At 43.4% G+C, this 12053-nt stretch overlaps 1 protein-coding gene across 7 annotated transcripts in view; it reads right to left on the reverse strand.

Annotated features, from left to right (window-relative positions):
• The window catches only part of cadps2 (Ca++-dependent secretion activator 2), a 371627-nt gene that overhangs the window by 334125 nt on the left and 25449 nt on the right, over positions 1-12053 (reverse strand). The gene's annotated exons all lie outside the window — the stretch shown is intronic.

Consider the following 12053-nt stretch of genomic DNA (forward strand, 5'->3'; position numbering starts at 1 on the left):
AAAGGTGCAATGTAGGACCAGGACTAGGCCATTTGACCCATTGAGCTTACCCCGCTGTTCAATATAACCATGCTGATTCTCCATCTCCATACCATATTCATGGTCCTCCCATACCCCTCCATATTCTAGTTTCTAGAAATTTTCTAGACATTTTTTTGAATTGTCTAGACATTTTCTACCTTAAATATATACTGCAGTTTAGCCTCCGCAACTCTTTTAGAAGAGAATATCACAAGAATATTCACCACTTTCAAATTGTACCGCACATTATCTGCTGTCTTGATTGGAAAATGTACTGTCATTCCTTCACATTTTCCAGCCCATCTCCATATCCCAAGATAGACACAAAAAGCTGGAGTAACTCAGCGGGACAAGCAGCATCTCAAGAGAGAAGGAATTGGTGACGTTTCGGGTCTCGACCCTTCCTCAGTTTGAAGAAGGGTCTCGACCCGAAACGTCACCCATTCCTTCTGTCCAGAGATGCTGCCCGTCCCACTGAGTTACTCCAGCATTTTGTGTCTATCTTTGGTGTAAACCAGCATCTGAGGTTCCATTCTATCCATATCTCAAGATTCCCTTATTGCCCAAATATCTAGTAATCACCGCATTGGCGAGTTTCCATCGGTATCTAGGATAGAGAATTACAAAGGTTCACTCTCAACCGAAATTTCTCATCTCGATCCTAACGTTCCTACCTCTTGACCTGAAAGAAAATAATGAGGATCAGATTGGGTGGACAGTCAGAACCTTTTCCCCCCCCCAGAGTGGAAATATCTAATATTAGAGGGCATGGTTGCGACGTGTAAGGAGGAACATTTAATAAGAGATCTGCAAGACAAGTTGGGTTTTTTTTAACCGAGTTGTAAGGACCTGGAACGCATTGCTTGGGGTGGTGGAGGAGGCAGATACGATAGTGGTGTTGAAGGAGGTTTTTAGATAGGCATATGGAATAGAGGGACATGAAGTGCTAGGAATAGAGGGATATGGATGATGTACAGGCAGATAAGATCAGTTTAGCTTGGCATCATGTTTGGCACAAACATTGTGGGTCGAAGGACCCATCACCGTGCCGTGCTCAATGAAACTGTTACCTTGGTTCCAGGCTCCGTAGGTTAATCTGCTTCGGTAAAATTTGTAAATTGTCCCTAGTGTGTAGGATAGTGCTTGTGTACGATGATCACTGGTCGGCAGGGTGGACTGAAGGGCCTGTTTCCACGCTGTAACTCAGAAACTAAACTAAATTAAACTAGGGGAAACATACTTTGTGCATCTAGCCTTTCAGGCATTTCACCACCAGTTTGACAAAGGTCAATGAAATCTCTTTTAAGGATTAGGACCGAGATGAGAAAATTATTTTTCACACAGTGACAGAGAGTGGTGAATCTCCGGAATTCTCTGCCACAGAGGGTAGTTGAGGCTAGTTCATTGGCTATATTTAAGAGGGAGTTAGATGTGGCCCTTGTGGCTAAGGGGATCAGGGGGGCATGGAGAGAAGGCAGGTACGGGACACTGAGTTGGATGATCAGCCATGATCATATTGAATGGCGGTGCAGGCTCGAAGGGCCGAAAGGCCTACTCCTGCACCTATTTTCTATGTTTCTATATTTCTAAACCCTGGAGGAAACACTCTGGTTCTTTCAACCCCCTCCAACGTTCATGAACTCAGTTACACACGGGATCAGGCACCGTGATGACAATGCTGAACAACATTAAAGCAGGAAGTGCTGGAAACTTGAAATGTAAAGAGCAAACAAAAAGTGGAAAGAATCAGCAGGTCAGCCAGCGTTCTTTTGGTTTAACGCCAAGTCGTTTTCACCGTCTTGAACAAAACAGATGGTGCGTTCAGTTGGAAATTCTGACTAAGCTACCCAATTCTTTGAAAGAAAACATAGACAAGTCAGGAGTGCTCAACAGGTTAAGCAGCGTGAATACAGTGAACAGAAATGTTCTCCAGCTTCCCCAGGGGCTTATTTTCCAAGACTAGGTGTTTGGACAGCGTTTAAAACAAGGGGAGAAATACACAACACCACAGTACTGAGACACCGCTGTCTCTTTAAGAACGCAGGCTGCTAGTTACACTGCGAGAGGCCACTGACATTGACAAGCAATTGCTTATCGATACCGTACAGGCCCCCCCACATTCTTAGTCACGTATGTGACCAAAAAAGATGAAAAATTGTGGAATACATCTCTTCTCATTCTGAAAGCATTACAGGTATATTGTTTTGTGCTGTACATACGATTCATATTTTTTTCCGGTTTACCAAGTGAGATTTTTATATGTTATGCTGACAAGGTTTGTTTAGGGTCAGAGGCCAAAGAGGCCTGGCCACGTGTGTGACAGCACACGGAAGCATTTTACAAGCTGTGAATTTTAAAAAGCTAGAATGTTCATATCTTTAGCAGACATGCATTATAGTTCTGTAGGTAGGAAAATAGCAATGAATAAGATTAATCTCTTGCAATATTTTGCTCATGCATTATTTTATGTGATGCCATTTGGTGACGTGTGTGACATTTTAGTTCACTTTGCAAAGAATGGGCCTATTAAACGATGTAACAAACAGCTTTTAGAACATGATGCCAAGACTATTCTCTGCCTGCGCATAATCCATATGCCTCTATTCCCTGCATGTCCACAAGCAAATCCAAACGTTTCTTAAATACCACCATTGTATTTGCCCCAACCACCATTCCCAACAGCATACTCCACCTGTGTAAAATAAAGTGTGTCAGAAGTAAACTGCAGGTGCTGGTTTACACCAAAGATAGGCACACAATGCTGGAGTAACTCAGCGGATGAGGCAACATCTCTGGGGAAAAGGAATAGGAGACGTTTCGAGTCGAGACTCCAATGTAGCATCTCGACCTGAAACGTCATCTATTCCTTTTCTCCAGAGATGCTGCCTGGCCCGCTGAGTTACTCCAGCATTTTGTGTAAAATATAAACTTGCCCTTCACAGCCCCTTTAAACTTTGCACCTCTCACTGTAAAGTAACATTTAATTTTCTCCATCCCAGGAAAAAGGGTGCAACTGCCACTTAAAAGCTGGATGCTCACATGGAGGCATTTTTCAAATAGCATTCGTAAATATTATCAATTTTCCAAATAGAATTTTTTTTCCAAACAAGCATTTGTCAAATAGCTTTGTCAAATATCAATATTTCAAATAGCGTTATTAACAGAAGAGTTTGGACTGCACATTGTTCAGGCTGCTATTTCAAAAAAAGCAGAGTTTAACAGCTACTAAAAATAAATAGGGCGGCATGGTGGTGGTGGAAGAGTTGCTGCCTAAAGGGCCTGTCCCACTTGGGAGTAATTTGCGCGTCACCCAGATGGCGTGCGAAGATTTTGCGCGTCCCAAAATTCTGGGGCACCACGCGTGACCGCACGTCACTGCCTACGTCACCACGCACCATACGCACATCACGTGCACAGCATGACGCACGCGTCGTGCGTCATGACACGCAAATTATGTTGCGTAAATTACGCCCAAGTGGGACAGGCGCCAGAGATCCGGGTTCGATCCTGATCACGGGTACTATCTGTACGGAGTTTGCAGATCCTCCCCGTGGGTTCTCTCCGGCTGTTCCGGTTTCCTCCCACACTCCACAGACGTGCAAGTTCATAGATTAATTGGCTTTGGTAAAATTGCAAATTGTTCCTAGTGCGTGTAGGGTAGTGTTAATGTGTGGGGATCTCTGGTCGGTGCAGACTCGGTGGGCCGAAGAGCCCGTTTCCACGCTGTATCTCTAAACTAAAAGAATATTGCAAGAATTTATCTGCGCTTATGAATAATTTGGAGGTTTACACTATCTTGTAAATGAAAAGCTGTAAATTTTGAACAGGTTAAATAATCAGTGCACACAGTGTAAACAAATAAAGTATTGCACTCCAGTGAATTCTGCTTTTAAACTTTCATAAGAAATTATATTGGTTGTATCGAGTGAAATATCAAAAAAATGTTGCAGGAAATATATATATAGTATCAATATTTTATGTTAGATTATAGTCAATCAAATGATCATTGGAAGGTGCCCAGAGGAAATTAGGATATGTCCAATGTCTTACAAAAGGAAACAATTTCACAAATGATGCAAAATCCTCCTTAATATTCCACAGTATTCAGATCTAATCTTGTGGAACTTGATATCAGCACTCTTCTGCAATGGGATCCAGGACTTCCTGACCATCAGACCACAATCGGCGAGGATAGTGGACAAATCATCCTTTACGATAATTCTTAATGCCAGGGTCGTGCAAGGGTGCGTTCTCAGCCCCCTACTGTAGTCCTCAGGCGCTCACAACTGTGCAGCCAGATACCAATCCAACTCAATCTACAAGTTCGCAGAAGACACCAACGCAATGGGCCGGATATCGTAAGGCGACGAGGCAGAGTGCAGAATGGAGATTGAGAACCTTGTAACTTGATGCCACAACAACAATTTCCCCCACAATGTCAGCAAGACAAAGGAGAATGCAATTGGCATCAGGAAGTGAAACGGTACTAACGCGAGTCTACGTTGATGGTGCCAAACTAGAGATGATTGAAAGACTCAAGTTCCTGGGAATAAAATTCACCAGCAATTTGTACTGGAGCAGCCACATCGAAGCTATGGCCAAGAAAGCACGCCAATGCCTCTACTTCCTTAGAAGGCTTAGGAAGTTTGGCATGCGATCCATACCCTTCCATTACCTGCGTATCCATGTGTCTGCATGAGATCCCCTTAAATGCCACTATCGTTTCATTCTTTACCACCACCATCAACAAGACAATGGAGATAGACTTCAGGAAGAATAAGCGGTACACAAACCACAGTAGACAATGACAACGCCAAAGTAGAGAGGGTTGAGAGTAAATATCACCAGCACATTATCCTGGACCAGCCATATTGAAGCAATGGCCAAGAAAGCACACCGTCACCTCTACTTTCTTAGAACGGCTTTAGGAAGTTTGTAATTTCCTCAACAACTCCCATCAACTTCTATACATGCCTCATAGAAAGCATTTTATCGGAATGGATCACAACATGGTTTGGGAACAGCTCCATCCGAGACCGCAAGAGATTGCAGAGAAATGTAGGCTCAGCCCAGGCCATCACACAAAACAACCTCCCATCTACATTACCCCGTCTCCCATCACGGAAGTGTGAAAACGCACACCTCCAGATTGAGGGACAGTTTCTTCCCAACTGTTATCAGGCAACTGAACCATCTAAACACCAACAAGAGAGCCATCCCGAGTTACCATCTACCTTATTGGAGACCCTCGGGCTATCATTAATCAGACTTTACTTTACACTAAACGCGACTTTATCCTGTATCTGTACACTCTGGATGTCTTGATTGTAATCACGTATAATTTTGGTACTGACGAAATAGCACGCAACAAAACAAAAAAGCTTTTCACTCAACCTCTGTACACTCAACAGTGAACAAAACTAAATCATATAATACTATACATGAATACAAACAAAAGCTTCCTATTCTACTCAGTACACATGACAATAATAAACCAAACTATACAAAAGCAAAACATGGCAGGTGCCAACGTATACGAAATAAAAACAGAATGCTGGAAATACTCAGTAGGTCACCAAACATCCATGGAGAAAAGAACAAAGTTGATGTCTCAGCATCAACACAAAAACAAACTTTAAATTCAAAAACTGATCAGAGCAGAGGCTGAGTGAGGGGTAATGGAAAGAACTAAGTGAATGACGTGACAGGGATTACCAACTTCCAGTTTTGGGCGAATGGTCATCCACCCAAGTATTAAGAGGTTTCATAAGTTCATAAGTGATAGGAGTAGAATTCGGCCCATCAGGTCCACTTGTCTCCGGTAAGAAGCGGCCGACTTGGGAACGCCATGTGGAGCGTTCCGTTCCGTCCCTACGTCAGAGTTTGAATCATCCCAACGAGAGGGCCTGAACATCGGACCGTCTGCAGTGGCGAACTGCGAAGGGTTCAAAGGCCCCGACCAGGGGTGAACAAAGGAGGAAGTTGACTGAACTTTATTGCCTTCCAGGAGGAAGAATGTTGACTCCACTGTGGTGGATGTTTATGTTAATTTTATGTGTATATTGTGTTCTTTTCACTTATTATGGCTGTATGGCAACTCAAATATCACTGTACCTTCATTGGTTAAGTGACAATAAATGTGAACTTGAACTCTGCCATTCAATCCTGGTTGATCTATCTCTCCCTTCTAAACCCATTCTCCTGCCTTCTCTCCATAACCCCTGACACCCACAGATGCTGTCTGATCTGTTCAATACCTCCAACATGTTCTGACCCAATCTCGGTAATGTAGAATCATTTTGTTTTGCCATTCTCCCTCATCAGCAAGGATGACATTTCGTTTAACGCCTCGCAGAGGGGAAAACATTGCCAAAATCAACTGAAATAAGGAGACAAATTGTACAATTTTCTTCCAGTCCGCGCGATACATACAAGGCTTAATGTAGATTGGCGGATGGCCTGGTTAGTCAAGTCAATTTTATTTCTATAGCACATCTAAAAACAACTCTCGTTGACCAAAGTGCTTTACGTCAGTGCAGCTACTAACTTGCTACATACAGTGGTACATAGATCAACAATGCATACATAAATACATACAGCGCTCCCTCAAAGGACCTCAAGAAAGGCTTGCTTGAGAGTAGAAATAAGTTTTAAGTCTAGACTTAAAAGAGTTGATGGAGGGGGCAGTACTGATGGGAAGAGGGATGCTGTTCCACAGTCTAGATGCTGCAACCGCAAAAGCGCGGTCGCCCCTGAGCTTATGCCTAGACCGCGGGATGGTCAGTAAAACCAAGTCTGCCGATCTGAGGGACCTGGAAGTGATATGGTGGGAAAGCAGATTTATGATGTAGGTGGGGGCGAGCCCTTTAAGGGCTTTGTAAACAAAAAAGGAGCTTGAAATGGATTCAGAACCGCACTGGGAGCCAGTGGAGAGTGGCCAGAATCGGGGTGATGTGGTCTTTTTTTTTCGAGTGGCCGTCAGGAGTCTCGCTGCGGCGTTTTGGACCAGTTGCAGGCGGGACAGGGATGATTGGCTGATGCCAGTGTAAAGGGAGTTGCAGTAATCAAGACAGGAGGAGATAAATGAGTGGATGATCTTTTCGAGGTCGTCGAATCGGAGGAAAGGCGAAGAGCCATCATTGACAATGAATGTCCCGTCATCTCACCGGTTGATGAAAGGGAATATCAATCCCGGCAATTGGCAGCTCCAAAATTTAATAGTTTTCCGTTTTAAAAACTGCGATCTTAAAATCCCTCGTCCACTTAGTTCTTAACCAATCTTCCAATGGTGATAAAATTGGATGCATGGTCTGTGCTGTCACAGATAACTACATCATTTATTATGACGAGAAGAATGGTTATAAAAAATATGGAAGAATGAATCAAGGTCTTGTCCGGGTAATCAGTAAATGGGTCATGGTTAGCATCACTAACATCTTTATAAAGCAAATTGCCTGCTTTTACTCTCCAGATTTTTTACTACCACAACCAAGGATATGTAGCTCCAATCTTATAATGCAATTTAAATCGATTTTTATGGAAATATTAAGGTCAGAATAGTTTCTGATTATCTGTAGAAGTGTCTAATCCTCCAAATTGACATTTTAACTAAGGGCATATGATGTTAAGAATTTCAAAGAGCGGAATTAAATTGTTGCAGAGTTTAAGTTGCAGCTTCAAGTGAATTTATTCATTGGCAAAATATTTCTTAAAAATGAAAACAAATTGAAGATTGCAGTCTTGCCTCTCTTCCCACACTAACGACAGAAAACAAGGTACTTTCTTCAGAAAGTGTCATCATAAGGCAATTATTTGATCTCCCATGATATTATTCGAAATGAAAATTTTGCAGTCGAGAAAGATTGGCAAATATAAAAGTTTTACAATAATTAAAATGTCCGAATAATATTCTTGACGCTAAATGGTCAACCCACAGCTCTCGATAATAAATCACGCACAGTATGTTTATGTAATTTCTATCACAATTCTAGCGTGATCCGGACACAACTGGTTGGCGGGGGCTTTGCGAGCCGGCTGCCCTGCCAGCAGCGTGTTCGTTTTTTCAATTTTTTTCAATTTTTTAAAATGTGTCTCAACGTGTGTTTTTAATGTTTCTCGGTGTGTGTGTGTGTGGGGGGGGGGGGGGGGGGGGGGGTCGCAAGGCTGAAACCGCTTTGGTCGTCAATTTTTCCATGTCGCCTCCCTCGTGGCCTAACATAGAGGATCGGTGCTTCTGGCTGCGGCACGGCAGGTACTTTAGATCTTCGACTGCTGGCCTACACCATCTTGAAGCCGCCGTCTCTGGTGGGGAGGCACCGATTCGGGACTTACCTTGTCTGCATATCTGGACGACCGCAGTTGCGACTACGGAGGGTTGTGGTCCCGACTACGGGGGAAAATGGCGGAAGACTGACCAAACTTTGTGCCTTCCACCACAGTGATGAATGCTTTGGTGGATGTTTGTGTTAAATTTTTATGTATACTAGACCATGTGCAGACCCATTGGGTGGAAAGAAGGTTCTTCCCTCGATCCAGAAACACTGCCTGGCCCACAGTTACTCCAAGTTGTATTTTCCTATATTGCTTCACATTGCTCTGCTGGGGTTCTTGCCTTCAAAGAGAATACACGACTCATTCTGCATCGCAAAAATGCATAACTTCACATTTATCTAGATTGAAATTAATTTGCCAATTACTCTGCTCTTCCAATTGGTTTGATGCCTTTTTGCATTTTGTTACAATCTAATTCATTACATCCAACTCCCAAATTGCTGCTGCTTACAACTTTTGCAAATTATACTCACGATCCCACGGTCCAAACCATAAGTGTTCATGACTTGAGCAAGTGATTCAGACTGGCATTGTGTAGGGAGTAACTCACAATGTTGATAGCATCATCAGCTGTCAGATTCAGACTATTTAGCCAAAAGTCATGGATTCATCAAATGAGGAGAGCAAGTTTATTTACCAACAAACCCAGCTCCAAAATCAAACTTTTACGCTGGAAGGAATTCCTTTATTCAAGAACAGCCAACAAAAAATTCCATTTGAGACTTTGAACTGCAGTCCGTCGTATAGTTGTTCAACAACACTGCAAAATTTTCCACCGATTTCCTTTCAGACTTTTATTCAAATGTTTAAGCTCAACTGATGGTCTGGAACATTAGAAAGAGATAGCGATCCAAGTAACATGGGGTCAAGACGCCAACTTCTCCTTCAATGTGCAGGAAGGAACTGCAGATGCTGGTTTACACCAAAGATAGACACAAAAAGCGAGTCAGGCAGCACCTCTGGAGAAAAGGAATAGATGACATTTCGGGTCGGGTCAGGTAGTCCGAAGAAGGGTCTCGACCCAAAACATCACCCATTCCTTTTCTCCAGAGATGCTCCCTGACACGCCGAGTTACTCCAGCTTTTGGTGTCTAAACTCCCTCAATGTTGGTAACACGAAGTGGTTAATTATTGACTTTGGGACGCGAGATGGAGTACAGACCCCAGCTCTAAAAGTGGAGATGATCTAGAGCTACAAGTTCCTATGATTGGACTAACCACGTTGAAACTGCAGCCAAGAGAGCTCACAAACGCCTCTGCTTCCTCGGAGGTTTGGAATGTCTCCAATGACTTTTACCATTTTCTGCAGATGCACCTTAGAAAGCATCTTCTCGGGATGCGTCAATGTTCTGGGTTGGTCAATTGTTCTGCCCAAGACCATAAGAAATTGTAAGGAGATGCGGATGTAGTCCAGTCCATCACACAATCCCTTCTGCCGGTCTCATGGACTCCATCTACACTTCACGTTGCCTCTGGAGAGCAGCCAACATAATCAAGGACCACTTACACGTCAGTCATTCCCCCTTCTCCCCTCAAGGTCCATACCATCAGCTTCTTCCCTGCTGTAAGCAGACTACTGAACGGCCCTCTCTTAAATTAAGAGTGCAGTGTCAATCTCCCAACCTAGCTTGTTGCAGGCCTTAACCATATAACCATATAACAATTACAGCACGGAAACAGGCCATCTCGGCCCTACAAGTCCGTGCCGAACAAATTTTTTCCCCCTTAGTCCCACCTGCCTGCACTCATACCATAACCCTCCATTCCCTTCTCATCCATATGCCTATCCAATTTATTTTTAAATGATACCAATGAACCTGCCTCCACCACTTCCACTGGGAGCTCATTCCACACTGCTACCACTCTCTGCGTAAAGAAGTTCCCCCTCATATTACCCCTAAACTTCTGTCCCTTAATTCTGAAGTCATGTCCTCTTGTTTGAATCTTCCCTATTCTCAAAGGGAAAAGCTTGTCCACATCAACTCTGTCCATCCCTCTCATCATTTTAAAGACCTCTATCAGGTCCCCCCTTAACCTTCTGCGCTCCAGAGAATAAAGACCTAACTTATTCAACCTATCTCTGTAACTTAGTTGTTGAAACCCAGGCAACATTCTAGTAAATCTCCTCTGCACTCTCTCTATTTTGTTGACATCCTTCCTATAATTGGGCGACCAAAATTGTACACCATACTCCAGATTTGGTCTCACCAATGCCTTGTACAATTTTAACATTACATCCCAGCTTCTATACTCAATTTTGGAATATACTCAATCCTTGACAATAGACAATAGGAACAGGGGTAGGCCATTCGGCCCTTCGAGTCAGCGCCACCATTCAATGTGATCATGGCTGATCATCCCCAATCAGTACCCCGTTCCTGCCTTCTCCCCATATCCCCTGACTCCGCCATCTTTAAGAGCCCTATCTAGCTCGCTCTTGAAAGTATCCAGAGAACCGGCCTCCACCGCCCTCTGAGACAGAGAGTTCCACACTCAACACTGCACTCAGCACTGCAGGCGTTGGACGTAGCCCAGACCATCACACAAACCAACCTCCATTTTATTGAGTCCAGCAGCATAATCACGTGAAAACGCACACCTCCAGATTCAGGGGCAGTTTCTTCTCAGCTGTTATCAGGCAACTGAATCATCCCACCAGAACCAGAGAGCGGTGCCGAGCTACTATCTAACTTTAATCGGGGACCCTCGGAATATCCTTGATCGGACCTTACTGGCTTTACCTTGCACTAAACATTATTCTCTTAACATGTATCATTACAAACGAGCCCTGTAGATGGCTCGTTTGTAATCGTGTATTATCTTTCTGCTGACTGGTTAGCGCGCAACAAGAGCTTTTCACTGTGCCTCGGTACACCTGACAATGAACTAAACTGAACTGATTTGCACTTTTTAATCCACATCATTTCTGTAACTGTGACTCTAACACCAACACTATGTTCTGTACTCTGGTACTTTTCTCTTTGCACTAGCTATTGTACTAATGTACTCGCTTGATTGTGTTCATGCATTGTGTGATTGAACTGGATAGCATGTAAACAAAATCGTCCATTGTAGAAGTACACGTGGCAATAATCAACAGATGCCAAATATAATGTCTCGTTGTTCCAATGACTTCTTTAACCTGTCACTTCTCAGTGATTTGTATACTTGCGCCTCAACCGTTTTTTGCTGCTCTACCCAATTTGGCCCGGCTTCCCAGATGATAAATATCCTCCTCATTCCCCCTGCTGTTCCAAGCAAATTATTACCCAAAGATTAAATGATAAACAGAAAGTAAAAGGTTCCTAAACAGAAAGGCAGCTCAGCCCTTTACACAAAGAGCAAATGTGCCATTTGTGACTGCTTCGTTAATCTGTTTGGACCAATGCCAAACTCTTTTTGGAATATGATCAAGGCTCTGCTATAGTTTAATCAACATGGGACTGTAGGTGCCACACTGCCTCCACTTATTATCTTCCTTATTGTAAACAACCCATGATTTAAAATCATAGAGTCATGGTCATAGAGTGATACACCATGGAAACAGGCCCTACAGCCCAATTTGCTAACATGTCCCAGCTACACTGGTCCCACCTCCCTGCGTTTGGTCCATATCCCTCCAAACCTGTCCTATCCACCTGGGATAGGAAATAGTTGAGGCTGGGACTATCACAACGTTTAAGAAACAGTCAGATGGGCAC

The sequence above is a fragment of the Leucoraja erinacea genome, chromosome 19 (assembly GCF_028641065.1).
Source record: "Leucoraja erinacea ecotype New England chromosome 19, Leri_hhj_1, whole genome shotgun sequence".
In the NCBI taxonomy this organism is placed as follows: Eukaryota; Metazoa; Chordata; class Chondrichthyes; order Rajiformes; family Rajidae; genus Leucoraja; species Leucoraja erinaceus.